At 45.0% G+C, this 13,633-nt stretch overlaps 1 long non-coding RNA gene across 1 annotated transcript; it reads left to right on the top strand.

Moving 5' to 3' along the window:
• The first annotated feature begins 4,602 nt into the window (after positions 1-4,602).
• On the top strand, positions 4,603-5,821 carry LOC309871141. The gene is made up of 3 exons (XR_014315058.1): positions 4,603-4,733; positions 5,111-5,445; positions 5,716-5,821. It is a non-coding gene; the product is annotated as an uncharacterized lncRNA (long non-coding RNA).
• The last annotated feature ends 7,812 nt before the right edge of the window (positions 5,822-13,633 follow it).

Genomic DNA, 13,633 nt, shown 5'->3' with positions numbered 1-13,633 from the left:
GATACCTAGTCATGCAGTTTTCCATAGCAACATAGGTGGCTGCATTTTTCACTCATTCGCTGGTGCTTACGTCATGATTTTATCCAGCTCTGGTCAAACATTCCTAATCATTGGGCTGAAGGAAAGCCACTGCACTCCACTCTAGATTAAGACAACAAGACCAAGCCCCCTCAGTTTTGGGTATCCCTCCACACCCTCCCATCTCCTGCTTCTCTGTTCTGTTCCAGAATGTCTATAACTCATCTTTGCAGCATTTTGTAAATTTAGCTTGGGGTTGAATTCATACTAATATTTGGAAACTAATTTTATAATTAAAAATGAAATGACACATCCAACCTTCTCTTTCTCTCTCCACGAATAGTCTGGCTGCAAAACAAATCTCTGCTATTAAGTAGTATTTATTTAATTGTGATTTGCTGTAGAGCTGGTTAAGAGGGGGTCATTAGGTTAAAATCATTGCGCCGGTCCTCTGAGCCGAGGATGTCTTGTGCTGACTTACGTTTGGGTGTGTTTTCTCTGACACTGAGCTAACACAGCCATATTTACATTATGCGCATTCTCTAGTTGCTGACATTTTTTGTTCCTCCAGAAGGAAAAGACACAGCACAGATGAATGACCCTATTTGATGTGATATGTCAGGTCGAGTTGGACCAATGGGTGATACTGGCATTAGCTACGTTTTCTTCCCATCATTCCAATCTTCCTCACCCCCAAATCAAGGTTGAAGATGGAACCAGTAATTTCTGATGCTCTGAATCCTTTGTAACTTATACTGAGAATCTCGGAGGTTGGATATAGTCTTGAGGGGCTAATAAACCAATGGGCTTCTTAGCACAGACCCCAAAATACCACCTGGAACCTTGGTTTTCTCCAAATGGTTAGGAGTTTGAAGACTTGTGCAGAGACTTCTTTTTGAGATTTTTGAAATGAGGCCGTTTAAATACAACACAAAAGGATGTTCAGGGTGGGGTAGGGCTTACCATAAACCCCCCTTGGGAGCCTTTCCTCAAATAGTTTTTCCAAAGTCCTTCATCATCTTCCCATTTGGGGCCTCTTGGCTTTGCATTTTCTAGGCAGATGTGAGAAATGTCACCACATTTCCAGAGAGGAACTGAACAAGACAGATGGGCTCTACCCCAGCAGGACACCTGGATGGCAGCCTTATCTAGGGCCAAAATGGGACTGCATGTGCCTGCCTGTTTATTTATTCTCCTCCTGTTTGGAGACTTTCCCTGATTAATTACTTTCTAGTAATCGAGGCTGTTAACTAATGTCTCATCTGATTAACCTGTAGTTTGGCTCTTGGTCCCAGAGGGTGGGCTGGCCATCCAACTGGGGAATGAAGGAGGTCATTGGCTAGGGGCCCCTGGGATGCCAGCTTTGGGCTAGTTTATTTGCTTTAAGTCTTGTTTGCTATTCCTGCTGCAGTGACTGGCGACAGCTCCCCCCAAGTCCCATCCAATCTAATTGGCCTGCTGAAATAGCAGTGAACACAAGATTTAAGAAATGTTTTCTTTGAAAACTTCTGGTCCGACAGACACTTTGAGATCAGGTTTCACCCTGTTTCAATTGCTCACCATTCCCTGGGACTTTCAGGAGAAATATTGAAAGGGAGTCTTACAGGGGAGCTGCAGCTCTGTGGTCTGGGGGGGCTGATGAGCTAGAGGGTGGAGGGAAGGCTGTGCTGAGGCAGCCCGGCATCTTCAGAATCTAGAGAGCTTGCCAACGTTAACACATCCGAGGAGGTATTCAGTATCAAAGTCTCCAATATTTGGCTCCATAAACACGATACCGGTTGCAAAAACAAAGCTAAGGAGCTCATGCTGATTACTTCAATAAAAGCTGTTTAATTATGAACGTTTGGGAAATGAAGTTACCAACAGGACCAGGAGAGCTTTGGCGTCCAGTGTCCCTGCTCCCAGCATCCCACTGTTACACTAGATTGTCCACTCAGCTGAAAAGTCTGACATTGAGCAGGGTACACCCTCAGCCCTGCAGGGTACTGTTCACTTGCCAATAACACTCCCTCTTGTTGCAGTGGCAAATTTTGGGAACTGAGTACTGATAGAATTATCTAATGTTATCAGTGCCATTTTCAGACCATCCAAGGGTTACTTGGTGCAGGTGGGGGGGGGTGGTTGTCAGAGCTCTTGGAAGACCTGCATTTATTTCTAGGTTTTTCTTTTTTTCAGCTGACTTTTCTTCCCTCCCCTCCCCCTAGAAGTCAGGGTTCTAGGATGAGGCAAAGTAGATGTGAATTCTGAGCAGGGAGCTCATGGACCTGGTTGTGATGACGTGTTTTGGAATCCTCAGGTAAGTTTTTATTAATCAAAGTTTAGGAAACATGGTCTTATTAATGCTTCTGTATAATTCCCCTCTCTTTTTATGTGGTTTTAGCCAGTTATTTTATGTTTGATGTAAAAGTTTAATGAATAAAAATCAGAGTTGAATCTGTGTATGTAAGGAAAGAAATGTAAGGACATACACATTGTCAAGGAGTGAACACTTTTCCATAAGTGACTTTTCACCATATATTGATTATTTCTCAAAGAACTGATTTTGATAGGAATCTTTAAAACTTATACTTATTCATCAGCAGATATTGAATACAAATTAACATTCTGACATTCCAAATAACTCTTGAGTAATTTATGTTCATTACCATTTGTGTGTGTGTGTGTGTGGTGTGTGTGTGTGTGTGTGTGTGTGTGAGTGTGTGTGTGTGTCTACATGTCTACTTTGGGTCATGAGACTCTTCTATGCTCTTGTAATGACAGTATATCCTTGATTTTTATTTCCTTTTAACAATGCAATAACAATTCTTTCTTTTAGTGAACAGGATAAAGAATAAGTTGGGAGGAAATTCCGAGTGTTTGGGACAAATTCCTTGCTTTAAGCTCATACCTGCCTAGAGAAGGTCTGGAACCTTCCAGGTGTCTGGTGAGCTACAGTGAAGGGGTGGGGAGTGGGGGCTTGGCTGTGTAGACAGGGGGGAGGGGTTAGGGAAAGGGTGGTTCTGGAGTTCGGTTTCGGGTTCTGGAATTAAACTTCAGGCCCTAGCGCATTCACCTGGAGAACATGTGCCCAAATCTTTTCTTTTCCCCAACTTACATTCAAAAATTCAAGTTAAAGGGTAACTTTTTATGTGTGGTATACAAAGTTAAAATAACACTTCAAATTCCTCTGTGTATGGATTTGTTTTCTATCCAAATGGTCAGAGTTACTGAAAGAAACTTGGAAAGGTTACTTGAGGTTCACAAGACCCTCTGGGAAGAGCCCACTTAGACCAGCCACTGGAACTTTGAGAAAGACCAGCGTAATGTTGTTACCTGACATTAGTGAGAAGGGGCCCTGACTGGTTCCCAGGAACTGTCTGTGTTGTTATTAGCTGAAAATGCCAGAACTTGTAGGGCAAGGAATGAGGACCAGGCTGGGAATCAAGATGCCTAGCTCCCGGTCCAAGCCCTCTTGCTATGTCTGTGACCCCAGATAGTTCATTTACCTTCCCTGAGTCTGATTCTTCCTTAAGGCATTGGTGTCATTAGCTTATTAGCTTATTAGCTAATGACACCAATGACTTGTCATCAGAAGTGCAGATACAAACCAACTAATGGCTGTGAACGAATTTTGCAAAGGTGACAAGACGCTCTAAAATTCAAGGGTTGCTTGATTCTATATATTTTAGCAATATTTAAATCCTTCCAGACTCCGTCTGTGCTATACGACGTCAGAGCAAGACAGTCTTAGAGGTCATCTCATTCAGTGCTCTGATTTTATGGACAGAAAACTGAGAGAGAGCCACGGACAGAGGAAGTTGCTCACAAAGTAATGTGGCATAGTGGTGCCAGGGTTGAAGCTGGAGCTAGGAGCTATGACTCCCTTTAGATGCTTTTTACATTTATTTATTTTTTAAAAAAGATTTCATTTATTTGAGAGAGAGAGAGGGAGTACCTGAGCACAAGCAGAGGGAGGGGCAGAGGGAGAAACAGACTCCCCGCAGAGCAGGGAACCTGATATAGGGCTCGATCCCAGGACTCTGGGATCATGACCTGAGCCAAAGGCAGATGCTTAACCAACTGAGCCATCCAGGGACCCTAGATGCTTTAAAAAAAATTAATAATAATAATAACAACAAAAACCCCAGTGTCTTTATAGAGAAGGCACCTAGCCAGTGAGGGATGGGTTCAAAAGAAACAGCTTTAGGTATTGTAAAACAATGAAATTCAAGGGGAATCAGGTGAAGGTATCAAAAGAAGGCAATTGTGGGTCATCCCGACTTTCTTGACTTGATTTAAAATCTACTGACTTTCCAGGTCCTTACACACTCCGTCCCATAACGGAAGTACATTCTTCAAGTTTCTTCTCTCCATATTGTAAACTTACATATGAGGTGAACTTTGGGGACTCTCAGTGGGTAGACCTTGGAGTAGCTGCTCACCTGGTCACTTCCGGGCAGATCCACGCCCTCCTCCCCCACTGGAGAGAAGGGAGCCTGACTGAGAGCAGGGAAGCCTCTGAGGAAGGACTGGCCTTTAGGCAAAGGGCTAGCTCAGGAGATTTGTTAAGTGCTTTGTATGTCTTTTTCCATAGTTGCGGGGGGGAGGCTCTGAAGAGCAAAGCTGGAACCGCTTCTGTTGATCGCTCTTCCTTTCATCCCAGATTTGATTCTCCATGATGGACTTGCGGGGTTGCCCTGTCCCAGCCCAAGAGTCCCAGATTCAGGTATCACCGGGTATGTCATGAAATGTAATCTCCAGTTGTTGGGCAGTCGAGCTTTTATGGGGGAGCCACTAGATATTTCGAATTTTTGATACTTTGAATTTCATTTTCTACTGCAGCGTTCCCCCTGCCCCCACCTAATAGTACCTCAAGCAGGGACGCCTGCAGCTGAAGGTGGGGGCTGTGGTGGTCTTCTCTGTTTCCCATCTGTGCTGTTTGTCCTTCCCCAATCCCTGCCCTTAGTCTGCTCTAGAGCATCTAGGGGTTTATGGGGGAGAGTTAGGGAGTGAGGAAGGTACCGCTTGATGGGTCATGATCCGGTATTTTCCTCTGGGTTTGGTGGACGCTTGTTACTCATACTGAGTATCAACTACTGTTCTCTTAATACAGTTGCTGCCCCTTCAAATCAGCCACTTACAACTCCAGATATCAATGTTCAGCCTTTCATGGGGTTGTCTTGCTGTGCGGTTCCCACGAGGACTTCCTGGGCAGAGCTTTGCATATCATGATATATTCTGGTAACTTTCTACAGGGTCCATATGGAACCCAAGGGAAACCTGAAACCCAGGCATTTCCCACACAGCCATGTCTCCTGCTTCTACTCTCTGGGTCACTGGCCCTTCACCACCTCTCTGGTGGCTTTCTCAAGGCTTGGAGCCAGTCCCAGTCTGGCCTTTAGACAGAAGATTGAGCTCTCTAAGCTGTCATTCTGAAGCCCCCCACAGGTAAAGGGATCCATCCCCATTCCTTCCTTCATGAAGTGTGTGTAGGGGGGGTGGTGGTAATGCTTAGCATTCCAGGCAAAGACATCCTTTCTTCAGGGTCGCTTCAACCTCAGAGTTTTTCAGAGGGGATGTTGGACTAAGCATTGCAGATATATTTCTCAAACATTTCCTTTGCAAATCCTGCATCAGTGGGCTATCAGCTCATTTTATAATGTGTTATTTCAGAAGGATCCCATTTTAACTCTGGTTACCCTTCTATTTGATTTGCAGGCAAATCACACCGGAGCCTGCCTTGTGTGCCTTGCAGGGTAGAGGTAGATTTCAAAAAGGGGCTTGGAAGAAAAGAGGCTTCTCAAACTCTGACGTCCTATAGAATTGTTGTACGTTATTCTTAACAATATCCTTTTTAATATAAGTCAGAAAATATGCATATAGAAATAAAACATATTTCTATCCTTTAAAATATATTTGCTGTTTCATTAGTGTTGTATCTTTATCAGTCAGGCAATTCATTATCAAACAGTCATTTCCAAGATTGACCAGGTTCAAATCATGTGTCCTTTTCTTTAAAATATTCTCTTTCTAATTTTCTTTCTACTTTTATAAATGCCTGATTCTCTTCATGTCAGTGGAGTGGTGGCCTTTAGTTACCCATAGGCACAGACTAATAACATCTCACCAAAGCCTTTGGTGTAAACTGTGGTACCCTACAAAGAGGAAATCTGTTTTTGCTGTTTGCAAAGGAATTCAAGATCTTTATAGTCACCAAGAACTCATAAAACCAATGAGCCATGTATATGAAAATGATCCCTGGGTCTAGACTTCAACAAGCCAGTGTTTGCTAATCAGTTTGCGAAATAAATACGAGCAACTAGGGCTTTGGGTTTGAGAGTGTGTAGTGTCTGTTGGTAAGTGGGATTTCTCCTGAACTCATCTTGCTGTTCTGTATGGAAAAATCAGGAGAGATTAAACAGGTTTGTCTTATGTTTTAATACAGTAGACAACAATAACAACAAGTAAACAAACCAAAAATAGGTAGAATACAAACAGAGAATTTACATGTATGTTTCTAATTCCCAATTTTTAAAGTTTATTTGAAGTTTTAAATTTTAACCAAAGGTAGCTTCATAGCAGTGTGTACTGTCACTTTTACCTATTTCAAATATGTAATCCCTTATGATGTGTGGATACCAGATTGAGAATGTTGGGTTTTTCCTGACTTTTCTAAGTCATAATTTCCAGATACAATGCGTACCTTTTATTTTGTTTTCTTTGCACATAACGGCCTAAACTAGGTGATCATGTTTGTGTGTAAGTATATGTGTATGGGTGCATGTTTTGAGAGGAGGGGAGAGAATGGGGCTTGGGGGTTGATTATGCTCAAAGCTAGCACACAGGTTTTATTATGTGTCCCCCAATGTGGTTAAGTCTGACATTTAGTCTTTCAACAAATATTTATAGTCTCCCATGTTCCAAAACTTTTTGGGGTCTATTCAGTTAATTAAACCCTGGTCCCTCAAGGTGCTTACATTAGAGTTGGATCTCTTTAACTGTTGTAAATGGAGCACAGAGCTTGAAAATTATTCACTATGATACACATTTATTCTTTACTTGGTACCTAAACAATGAGACAATCCTTGCATAAGTATTTTTTTTTGAGAACTTTCATTTAAAAGTACTTTTTTTTCCAATAAAACATTCCTATGTGTAGAGATCGTAGTTTTATGAGGAGTGGGAATTTTTCTTATGCAGATTTTCTTTATAAGTGTGGAGTCACTGATGAAGTGGCAAGGGTGGGAGATTTAGAGGGTGGCAGGAAGATATACACAACATCTTTGGAAATTGCCAAAATCAACACTAATAAGATATTCACTATCATAGTTCTCAGAATGTGGATCTATAAAAGTATTGTGGTTATGTCTAGGACCAAGAGGTATTGATTTTTATTTTACTATGGTATTGCAGATTGTGCCATTGGCAACAGAACTTATCCTACCATTCTTTTGGCAAGATAGACTAAGTCTGGTTCTACTTCATTTTGCAGTTGGGTTGTCTATGGATCTGGGGTAGATTAACTAGTTGGTGGGAGTCTAGGGCTAATGAAACTGAGTTACAGGTCTGATTCCCAACTAGACATCAATCACTTTCACATGGAAGAAAAGGAAATTCTTCTTTGCCTCTGGTTGCCATATAATGCTGGCTGCCATAGCTAAATCATATGGTCGTCAGAAGACACGGATAGAGAGGGTGTGAAGACTTGGTTTTTCCAGTCACTTCTCCCAAGGGAATAATTAAACATATACATATGCAATGACTTTGTCAGTTGAGTTGCCAAAGGTTTTGTGAATGGGGTGCCTGGGTGGCTCAGTGGGTTAAAGCCTCTGCCTTCGGCTCAGATCATGATCTCAGGGTCCTGGGATCGAGCCCTGCATCAGGCTTTGTGCTCAGTGGAGAACCTGCTTCCTCCTCTGTCTCTCTGCCTGCCTCTGCCTACTTGTGATCTCTCTGTCAAATAAATAAATAAAATCTTAAAAAAAAAAAAAAGGTTTTGTGAAGCATTGCAGAGTAATACCTACCAACATGGAGCCCAAGTCCACTGCAACTTCCATCAACAAAGGTGAGCAAGTTTGGCCCCAGGACCTAATTCTGCCTTGACTTTTGCTGAGATAAGGGAGGCCCAGGGTTCCTACTGTCAGAACTAGTTCATTCTTCAGTAGGATAGGGTGCTGGTTAGTGCTTGATTCTCTCATCCTATGTATCCTGGGTGAATTAGACCCCTACATATGGAGGACAGAGTGGAAATTTGCCTAGGAAGCAGACCTCTAAGACCTCTTATGTCTGCTTTTCCAAACATTACCCAGGCTTGTAGACATGTCCTCAGGCATCATTTTTCTCAAGACCTCACAGTTTTTGCACTTATCTTGGGTTGAGAAAGCGACATTACTCAGCCACAACCAGTTTCTTGCCAACATCTTCCATAAAATGCACAATAAAGCCAGATTTTAAAGATGAAACATGTTTATTTGGTCTCTTGTGTTGATGGAGTAGTCACGGAAGTTTCAATTTTTCCAGGAAGATAGGAGGCAAGAGGGTGGTGGTTTAATGGCTTCCCTGAATGGAGATAGATGGAAAGAGTGAATAGATCTAGATATTAGAGATTTGCAAAGGATGCAGGTAGTTGGCCCTGGAGACAAGAATAGGAGACAGATGAGAAGTTGCTGTGGCATGTGTTTCCAGTCAGTACAGTTCTACAGTCCAGGGTTGGGTGCCCTGGAGAAAGAGACTGGAGAGTGGTTCATGGCAGTGGACTATATATATATAGAGAGAGATAGATAGATAGTATAGATAGATAGATATAGATAGATATATAGATAGAGATCTATATCAATCTATAGATCTATAGATATAGATAGATCTCTATCTATCTATTTCTATCTATCTATATATATCTCCCCCATATATATGTATATTATATATATATAATTAAACCTTTCCTCATCTTCCCAAACTAAACCATATGCTGTGCCCTGAAGACCGAGTAAAGATCCCTAGCTCAGACCTTTCCAGTATGTATTACTTTGCAGTCATTCCTCTGTGATTGAGCATCAGTTTTTATCATCTTCCAAAACTAGCAATCATGCCCCCGTCCTTCGGAGACAGGCTGCATCCAGGGGTATCCTCTACTATCCTCCAGCCTGGGCTGGACCCAAGGGTGCAGGCCACCTCCACAATGGCATGGCCTCAGAATTCCACTTGTTACCTGGGAGGTCCCTCACTAATAGGGGGACCCATTACCTCAAATCTCCACACAGAAGACAGAAGAGAACGCCAAGTGGTGTCTCTGACTCTAGAATATAATTTCTCAGAAGCAGCGAAAGCTCACAACGGCGTGCTGATTCCTTTGGGGGCATCTCCTGAGGCCTTAGGTCCGTTCTTTCTGATCAGACCTCATGGTATCACAAGTGCCACCGCTATCAATTCACTGCCTTCTCTTTCCCATCTGTCCCACTGACAGACCCATAAATCACACACTTTAGGATGGAAGCTCTCAGGATTTTCCTATGCTAGATGTTTCTTTGTTTCTACTCTTGCTCTCTCTCTCTTAGTGTCTGTATGAGTGTGAGTGTGAGTGTGAGTGTGTGTGTAGCTTACCATGTGACTTAGCAGAGGTCACAGAAGGAAAGAATTTTATGAGGAAGTGGAGACAATGCATTGTCTAGAAGGCTGTGGCCTCACAGGCAAGGCAAGCCCAGTTTGTCTCCTGAGCATCTGTGTATACTCATGCATAATGTTGTCAGGCTGTACTCTTGGGGCATCCATCTCTAGGTGCCCTGACAGCAAAGTCTGAAAGTTACTTGTCTCCTTGAGGGCCGATTTTGCCTTGAGCTATTAAGTGCCCATGAGTCTGTCTCCCTAGTATAGCTATGTTCGGTGGGGGTCCAATGGGCCACTTAGCTCCTCAGGTGAGACTCAGTAGGCTGTCCGAGCTGGGCAGGAAATCTCTGAAAAACCATGGCTGAACCAGAGTGACGCATCATTGCCCAGGAGATACGGCTCTGAGTGCAAAGACAATGGGAAGGCTAGGTTTTCTTGCTATCAGGAGGCCTGGGATTCTTGACTTTTATGTCCATGGTCCTTTGTTACTCCAGCTGGGAGAATGAGAAGGGACCAGTGGATCCTAGACCACTCTTCCCCTTCTGTCCGGACCTGCCTGTGATCTTCTTGGGCACATTACCTGGGAAGACTCAGGAGGGTGAAGCAGAAAGTTTGGTTTACTAGTTTAACTGCAGCCCAGGGATCTCTTCATTCTGGTTTTGCTATCACTGTTGGCATGATTAAGACCCACTAGAGACTGCCAGAGGCCCAGCGTACAGTTTACACTTCATTTTTGGAAAGAATCTCTGTGCATATATATCAGAGAACACCTCTCAGAGTGTGTTGACTTATTCACTGTTCAATTGCTCCTTCACTTTTGAACAGACACTGCCCGAAATACAGGCAGTATTCAGGAAGCATCAGGAAGGGGACTGCCACATTATAGGGCAATTTCTTATTTGAACAAAGCTGGACTTAGGAAAAGTACCCCATTCCCTATCTTCTACCCAGGCAGCTGTGGGGAAAGAAAGGGGCCTGTTTTCTTGGGGTCCAACCCAGACTTAGCCATCACAACGCTGGGTCTGTGGTATGCCCTGGATGGAAGGGGGGCGAGAGGGAAGGCTGTGGCTTGTGTCAGCGTTATCACACACGTACACGGAGAGTTTGGGGACTCGTGTTCCAATAACCGGGCCCTTCCTCACTCTTGACTCTTGACTCAGGAGTTTTGTGAAAGTGCTTCCCCACTTCCAAGCGGTACCTCCTTAGATGCAGAAAGATCTCTACCTGGACCGTCGATCTCAGGATTGAGGCCACTTGTGTCATGTGCGGACCATTCAGAGCTCTGGATGTGTAGGTGTGGAGGACCAGTCCATTGCCCTCAGTTATTAAGTCCCTCCTGTACACAGAGCAGTGTGGGAAACACTGTGGGGAGTGCACAGGTACGGGGCATGGGCCTGGCTTCTGGTGGGGTGGATCATTCTGGAAGAGAGACAAGGGAGACCGCAACACACCTGGAAAGGATGGGCTGAATCAGTGGGGACCACAGCTGCAGATTTCAGGGAAAAACTGGGGCTGAGGGTGATAAAGTTACAGAAAAAGAGAGGTGGGTCGTGACTTCTTATGTAGGCAAGCAGTGATAGGGGCCCTGGGGGTGCTGGGATGCTCACCTGAATCCCCACAGACAGGCGCCCAGACTTTTCAGGGAGCGTGTTCACCTGAAGGCGGTCTGCCCAGCAGTGGGAGAATGACTTTTAAAATAAAGGTCAGCTGCCGCCGCCCGCGCTCTGCCTCCACGGGCTTCAAGAATGCCAGACATCTCAGAGAGGCCTCTCTGGTCTGCTTACCCGGCACTGCCGCTTTTTGAGGTCTTCAGAGTTTTCTTTGACCGTTTAAATGACAAGGGGGAATTTCTTGCAGGGGTCATGGGGAGAATATTTTTAGAATGAAGGACCTTTTTAAAAATAAGACAATTACTGCAAGATTTTGAAATCTGACAAGCAGACATTTTCCCATCCCCATCAGGAAACGTTGCCCAATTTCTCGGACCTTTAAATACCACAGATAAGCTCCAGTTTCTGGCCAGCAGCGAAAGGGGCTCAGGCAGAGCTCTGTGGAGGCTCAACGTGACACCTGTGCGGGGCTGCCAGCGAGTCTGGCGTTTCAGGCCCCGCTTCCCCTTTGGTACCCCCATTAGCTGGACGCCACTCCCCTGCTCGCAGGATTTGGCTTCCGAACACCTAGTTGTAAATTCCAGCTTCAGCCCGTTCCTAGCTGTGTGACATTAGGTAAGTGAGTTCACACCTCTGAGCCTTTGCTTCCTCCTTTGTAAAGTCAGGATAAATAACCTTTCCAAACTCACATGGCCTGGGGAGGATTATTTGTTTTGGTGCCGCGGCTTTCAGGCCCAGAGCAGTGAGAGGAAGTGGGCCTTGCGGCCTCAGCCGAAGCCCAGTGATCAGAGCAGTCGTTCAGATACGATGAGAGAAGCGCCAGAAGGGACCGCACAGGTGTGCTCGTGGGCGGAGCTCGGCCAAGGCCGGGAGGAAGGTGCAATGAGTCCCAGGTGTGCCTCTGAGGAGCTTGTACCAAAAGATGGGCGGTGAGTGGCCCTGGGCCCGGGAGTCACAGCGGGCCTGTGAAGGGCGGTCTAGCCACCGGCTCTGAATGAAGGGGAAGTGTGGAGGCAACCACAGGCTCCCGGAGCTGCGTGACTGCTGGTGACCTGCGTGCCCTGTGCCCGGGGCAGGGGCTGGGTGACAGCGCAAAGCGCTGGCAAAACTGTCATTGTGGGGACAGGCACGACGTGGTGCAGGTGACGGGTTTGTTCCCGTGGCTTCTCTCCTGACCTGCTTTCCTGAGAGGCAGCGCTGCTCTCCTGCCCTCAGTCACAGCAGCGCCTCTGCTCGCTTTCCTTCGGAGCCGCTCTGCCTCGCCGAAATTATTTGTCTGCCTTAAGGTTTAACTTTGAATGTGAGTTAAATGTCTTAACTACTGTCTCCTCGTTGTTTGGGCATGTAGTTGGCATAACGTAGACACGATCAGTATTTGTTCAGTGGCTGGGTGAATGGCACATGATTGTACTCAGATGAAGACCAGATTATCGGCCCGTTTCAGAGACTAAGAGATGCCCCAGGACATGTGGTCACAACACCCCTGAGTCTGGGGGGGAAGAGAAAGGAGGTGTTCACCTTCTGTGTGCTGAAGTCCTCTGAGGCTGGGGAAGCGAACATGTTTCCCAGGTATTTGGAAACGAGGGAATGAATATCTGTGCCTCTTCTGGTTTCTGCAAAGAAGGGAGGCAGAAGGAGGTAGTGGTCAACTCCGGGAACCTCAAGAGTAGAAAGAAGGGGTGTATCACCTCTCCTTTTCCGCCATGGACTCGGAAGTCTTTGTGATCTTGGTAGTAGGAGAGATGTCTGCTTGGAGCCCCTGGTATGTTCCACGGTTTGAACACCCCTCAGTTACTCTGCCACAAGTGAAATACCACGATGTGTGGAAATAATGTGGCTTCCTAAAATGAATCATAATCACACTCATTTTCATAATCATTCACAGTAGCTGCTACCGTCCCTTTGACGTTTTGTTTGAGAAAAGATTTCTTAAAAGAACTCACAGGTTCATTTATGTTCTCTGACTCTTCCTAAATTGTCAGGTAGTAATGGGCTAGGAGAGGAAGCATTGGGCATCTCAGCTACCCTTGGAAAGCTGGTTGCACATCCTCTTGCTGAGAGCACCGGAGTCAGACTCTCTGCCTTTTGTAACAACCATTTTCCTGTAAAGCCAGCCTTTCCATGGCGCTAATGATTCTTAGAGGCAGCAGGTAGAGCCCAATATTGACTCCACCTCAGCTGATGGCTTATAGATCAGTCCCAGCAGGGAGTTTATTTTTTATTTTATTCTCAAAAGATTTAATTTGTAGGATATCTCTGTGGCTAAGTTGTTGGGTAGCTGCCTTCTGCTCAGGTCATGATCCCAAAGTCCTGGGATTGAGCCCTGCATCCCGCTCCCTGCTTCTCCCTCTCCCACTCCCCCTGCTAGTGTTTCCTCTCTCACTCTCTCTCTCTCCCTCAAAAAATAAATAACAAATATTTAA

Source organism: Mustela nivalis (genome assembly GCF_964662115.1).
Source record: "Mustela nivalis genome assembly, chromosome: 8".
NCBI classification, from domain to species: Eukaryota; Metazoa; Chordata; class Mammalia; order Carnivora; family Mustelidae; genus Mustela; species Mustela nivalis.
Note: the sequence above shows the minus strand (reverse complement) of the source record. Positions and strands in the feature narration are given on the sequence as shown.